Source organism: Polypterus senegalus, chromosome 1 (assembly GCF_016835505.1).
Source record: "Polypterus senegalus isolate Bchr_013 chromosome 1, ASM1683550v1, whole genome shotgun sequence".
In the NCBI taxonomy this organism is placed as follows: domain Eukaryota; kingdom Metazoa; phylum Chordata; class Cladistia; order Polypteriformes; family Polypteridae; genus Polypterus; species Polypterus senegalus.
The window spans coordinates 313,867,968-313,873,967 of record NC_053154.1 but is presented as its reverse complement, the minus strand read 5'-3'; the positions used below and the strand labels follow the sequence as shown (position 1 = coordinate 313,873,967).

General features: G+C 46.6%; 1 protein-coding gene across 1 annotated transcript in view; it reads left to right on the top strand.

The window, feature by feature from the left end:
• Positions 1-697: 697 nt before the first annotated feature.
• LOC120515370 (immunoglobulin superfamily member 22-like) overlaps positions 698-6,000 on the top strand; it is a 185,009-nt gene continuing 179,706 nt past the window's right edge. The window contains 1 exon segment of the mRNA XM_039736264.1: positions 698-872. The gene's annotated coding sequence lies outside the window, so the exon portion shown is untranslated.

Genomic DNA, 6,000 nt, shown 5'->3' with positions numbered 1-6,000 from the left:
AAATATTATCTGGTCCTTGTGATTTGTTTGATTTGTGCTGAAGTGGAAGGCTGGAAACAACCCTGAACTGTGCAGGACCCCCTCACTAACGCACACCCGCATTCATTTTTACAGAGTGTCTAATTTGGGGGCCACAATTTTAATCAAATCTGCATGTCTTTTAGGGATGTGGGAGGAAAGCTTATATGGACACGAGGGGAACAAGAAGACCCCACACAAGCAAATTCTTGACCCTCCGATGAGAGCCTAGCAGGTTGGTTCTGGGAGGTGGTACAGCTAATCACTGTGCCACTCTGCCATCCATCTCACTATACATTAGAGGAGAAGCTCTCATCACTTCAATGGGACGTCTGTTTATGGCCATCTGTGCCCCTGATCCATTTCACATTGGGCCACTGTGCCCAGAGATTGATGCCAAGGTCAGAAAGAGCACTTCTAACCACCACCGCCCACCCCCTTATAATCTTTAATAACTCAGCAAATCGCTTCTGAGATGATTCATAATAACCAAGCACCACCTCTACGTGTTAGGCCATCTCTTTGCTTTCCCACCCAGCAACCCCCCTAACGGTGGTGTCGAAATTACTTTGGTCCCTAATGGAGCCCAGAGAATGTGAAGTGCTGAGGTTGGCATTGCTGAAGAAAGTAAATACGCCACTGGGGGAAATGCTCCTCAATTTGTGCGGCCGTCTTTCCCTTTTAACGAGTTCCATATTAGTCGCCGACTGGGAGGGGAGCAGCTGTCAGGTTTGGGACGGCGAAGGAGCTCACAGGCGCCAGCTGGGCTCACAAGCTCGACTTCTCATACTGACCCCACACGTCCAGTCCATTCAGCAGGTTTTACATTCAGGAGCCGGAGGCTGCAGCTCAAGGTAAACCTCTCGTCGTGTTTGATACGTTGCTGCCATGGTGTCTACCTGTTGGCCAAATCCGAGGATGTGTTTCCTTCATGGCCAGGTTTTGAGGTTTCCAGGTGTCTTTTATTTTAATGCTTGTACTTAATGTGGCCTAATGCCAGTCAAGGAGTCAAATAAGTGGAAAACCGAGGTATACGCTGCATGTGGATGCTTTAAAGCCCATGGGCTGCAGCGGGTTTTCTAAAGAACTCTGTTAATTAGCCATGCCAGTGTGGTTGTGCTGGTAACCTGGGTACGAGTTCCTGCGTTAATAATAATACTCTTTATTCATATAGCGCCTTTCCCACGCTTAAGGCGCTGTACTCATCACAGACAAATTTCTCTTCCTTTACTTAAGAGGGATTTGGGAGATTGAAGAACAACTTATAGGAACATGGAGTGAAGTTGGGCTTAAGGTTTGAATGCTACTATAACTGATATCCCACCACTGACTCACTTGTGGGACTCCTGGGGATAATCCGTAATAATTAAGTGTGGCCATCTGACAGTGCGGGTTAGCTCCATGCTCCCTCTTCATTTTTTTTGGGAGCCTCTTGAACCCGACTCTGTCGACAATCATGACTGGGATGAGCGGAAAAGATGAGGACAAAACACACCAAGCAAGGGGATGGTGAAAAAAAGTGTGCAAGTGCTTTTATTAAAAAACAATTCCTAAAGTGCTCCAAAATGTCAAACAAATAATCCATAAAATAAATTGCACGGTGAGGGTTCAAATCCAATAAACAGAACCATTAAAACGAGTTTCAAACCATCTGGCAGGAAACTCATTTAAAATCCACACGCCTGGCTTGCCTTTCTTGAAAACTGACGCATCTCCAGCTTATCCTATTCGGACCTCGCAGGCCGGACAGACGTCGACCAACAGGTGCAGACATCCATTCCATCCGGGCGGATGGCGGACAACCACCAAGCCCTGCTCCACCCGAACCGCTGCCGATCCCGTCTCCACCCGGTACGGGCGCTCCGTACTTCCACCACTGCCACTGGCTCCACCCATCGAAATCAGTACCAGAGCTTAAAAGTCGCTCCTGCTCCCCAGTATCTCAACAGGAGCGACCCATAGCCCCCTCCTGAGCGATGGCCACACACATACACGTCTTGGGGCTTCACTCCCGTCCACCTGCTTATCTCCCTATTTACCAGCTTGTGTTCGTTCGTGCGCGAGCTCGCTCTCTCTCTTTCTCGCGCGCGCGCGCGCCTTCTCCCGTACCTTTAACCCTCGCTTCTCTCTTTCCTTTCCTTTTTACTTTCTCGTATATGAAGTGCAGGGAAAGTATTCTAATAGTCCAAGGATTCGATTACGACATTTTGATGAATCTCAACGTTTTAGACCTCCGTGAGTGCGAAAATTCAATTTTTGGAATTATGTCTTGTGTGTGTGTGCGCGCGCGCGTGTATCTAAACACGCTAACTCGAGTACGCTTTCACTGAGGTCAACCAAATATTGCTTACAAGTATTAGGTACAAGGGGCGGCACGGTGGCGCAGTGGTAGCGCTGCTGCCTCGCAGTTAGGAGACCTGGGTTCGCTTCCCGGGTCCTCCCTGCGTGGAGTTTGCATGTTCTGCGTGGGTTTCCTCCCACAATCCAAAGACATGCAGGTTAGGTGGGTTGGATTGGCCCTGGTGTGTTTGTGTGTGTCCTGCGGTGGGTTGGCATCCTGCTCAGGATTGGTTCCTGCCTTGACCCTGTATTCGGATTCAGCGGGTTGGAAAATGGATGGATGGATATTAGGTACAAAACGTAGATTTCTATCAAGTTTTTGGTCTTTTTTCGTTAACCGGAAGTTGTACGTTACCTTTTATTCAGAGTCCGATGTATTCAACTTTACTTTGATAATGATTGTTCAATATATTATTAATTTGATATTGATTGTTCTTTAATGTACATAATATAAAAATATAATCATTGTCTTGTGGTTTACTCCTCAAATATCCATTCTCCCCTCTCTAAGTGTATACAAGAAAGTCTAGGGGAGACCACTCTCGATGATGATGATGATGATGATGATGATGATGATTATTATTATTATTATTATTATTATTATTATTATTATTATTATTATTATTATTTTCTTCTTTTGTGACCATGCGCTCCCGTTTTATAAGCTGGGGAGCGGTTGCAGGTGCGATTGCTTGATTGTCGTCCCAGACTGATACTGAGACAATCAGACCGTCCATATGTGCCGTCAAGGCAACTAACTCAGGTCGGCCGACCACCCCGAGGCATCTTCACACTCACAGCAGATCCCTCGCACCGGCTGCATTCGCCAGCGCGAGCGCAACAAATGAATCATTCATTAAAACGGCCAGTCTTTCTATATCCGCGGACCTGCTATGCCACAGACCAGCACCCTGTAGTTGCGCACTGTCAGGCTAATCAGATGGCCCTTTAATGAATGTGGGTGCTGGGGGTGGGGTATATGGGATGTTGTATCTGACAACGGACCGCCGGTCAGGACCTCCTCGTGTGTTCGCCATTGCAGAACTCCAACTCTGTAACAGAGGAGCAAAGCCGACTTCGCGTTAAGTTTATTACGCTTCGTTCCCTCCGCAGTTTTTTTAAAAGGCGATCAATAAATTTGTGGAAACCTATAGAGGGAAAGAGAGACAGTGCAAGAGGCACACAGACATTAAGGATTGTGAGAAGAGCAGAAAATAACCAAACGGCAAGGCGGGCTGAGGAGCGGACCCTTGGTGGTCATGTTAGCTTGTAGCATTAAACACCAATTAAAAAGCCAAAGTTCATAATTTAGGAATTATCTGATAACTTTATTGGTCCTCTGTATCTATTCAGCCTGATCGATTATATACGTTCAGTGCATTCAGGAGTTCCAATCATTTCTGTTGGGTCAGGTGCATCCCATTCTACAACCCCAAATCAGAAAACGTTGGGACAGCATGGTAAATGCAAATAAAAAAATGAAAAACACAGTGATTCTTAAATGGATTTTGACTTTAATATCATTGCTGACAGTCTGAGCCCAAGATATTTCATGTTTTGTCTGCTCAACTTCATTTAATTTGTTAATAAACATCCACTCTGGCATTTCAGGCCTGCAACAGTTGGGACGGGGGGCAAATTATGGCCATTAATGAGGTCAAATAATGACGGTGACGCATTCAGCACTTTGTGATGTCACCAGTCCTTCTCACAATACTTCAAAGACGTTTTGGCATGGAGGACACCAAGCGATGTAGCGTTTCAGGTGTCATTTTGTCCCTTTTGTCCTGCCAACACGTCTTAAGGTGTGCAACAGTACGGGGCCATCATCACCGTCGTCACATTTTCCATTTCTGAATTCTCCATACCTTCTCTGTTGGACTGTAGTAGGCCAGTCCAGTACCGGGACCCCTTTCTTCAGCAGCCATGCCTTTGTCATGTGTGCACAATGTAGTCTTTGCATTGTCTTGTTAAAAAATAAATGGACGTCCCTGGAAAAGATGTCATCTTGAAGGCTCATGTGTGGCTCTCAAATCTCAGTGTACTTTTCTGCATTAATTCTGCCATCACAGAAGTATAAATGACCTTTACCAAGGACAGTGACACAACCCCAGACCATAACAGACCCGGCAGGCTTTTAGACTTGTCACTGATGACAGTCTGGATGGTCCGGAGCACACAGTGTCCATTTCTTCCAAGACAGATGTGACTCCTCTGAGTACAATCCAGTTGTGTTTCCACTGTGTGGTGGTCCATCCCAGTTGCTTCCGAGCCCCGAGAAGTCGACGCCACATCGAGATGTCATTTCTTTTTTTGCACAGTCATGTTTGAAGTGTCATTTGTGAATGTGACTCCATATTGTGGTGTTTGACAAAGGTTTTTGTCACAGTCATCATGCCTCAGCCATGTGGTGCTATCTGCTGTTGATAAGTGACGCTTCTTGACGTAGTGCCTGCTGTCTGAGGGGTCCGAGATCATGGGTTGTCAGCTTAGGCTTGCGCCTTTGCCCTTTACTCACTGAAATTCGTGCAGATTCTTTGAGCAGATTCATGATGCACTGTAGGGGGAGAAATCTGCAAATCCGTCCCAATCTTTCTTTGAGGACTACTGCTTTAAAACATTTCAATCATCTTCTCACACACTTGTGGACAAACTGGAGCCCCTCTGCTCACCTTTGCTCCTCAAAGACTCAGCCTTTCGTGGATACCAAATGACGATGACAATCATTAGTTTATCATTTGACCCCCTTACTGGCCTGAATTCCCCCCAATATCCCAAATATTTTTGGAATGTGTTGTAGGCCTGAAATGAAGGAATGGATAAATAATAACAAATGAAAAGTTGAGCAGACAAAACATGAAATACCTTGAGCTCAGACTGCCTGCAATGACATACATAAAAGTCAAAGTACATTTAAACTTCAAGAATGAAGAAGTTTCTTATTTGCATTTTACATACCATCACAGCTTTTTCTGATTTGGGGTTGCAGTATATCCATGAGTTGGATGGCACTACTGCCCATACAGGAAGCCTTCAGGGAGTTGGGGTGGACAACTGGACAAACTGGGGTGGACCACTGCCTGGACTGGAATAGTTGGGTTGGACCACTACCTGGAATGGAGAAGTTGGGGTGGATCACAATCTGGATTGGAGGAGTTGGAGTAGACCACTGCCTTGACTGAAGAATTGGGGGTGGACCACTACCTAGACTAAAGGAGTTGGGTTGGACCCCTGCCTGGGCTAGTGGAGTTGGGATGGACCAGTGCCTATACTTGTGAAGTTGGGGTGGACTACTGCCTTGGACTGGAGAAGTGGAGGTGGACCATTACCTTGGACTAGAGGAGTTGGGGTGGACCACTACCTGGACTGGAGGAGTTGGAGTAGAACACTACCTCAAACTGGAGAAGTATGGGTGGACCACTACCTGGACTGGAGGAGTTGGGGTGAATAACAATCTGGACTAGAGGAGTTGGAGTAGACCACTGCCTGGACTTATGAAGTTGGGGTAGACCACTGCCGGAACTGGAGAAGTGTGGGTGGACCACTACCTGGGCCTGGAGGAGTTGGGGTGGACCACAGTCTGGACTGGAGGAGTTGGAGTAGACCAGTGCCTGGACTTATGTAGCTGGGGTAGACCACTGC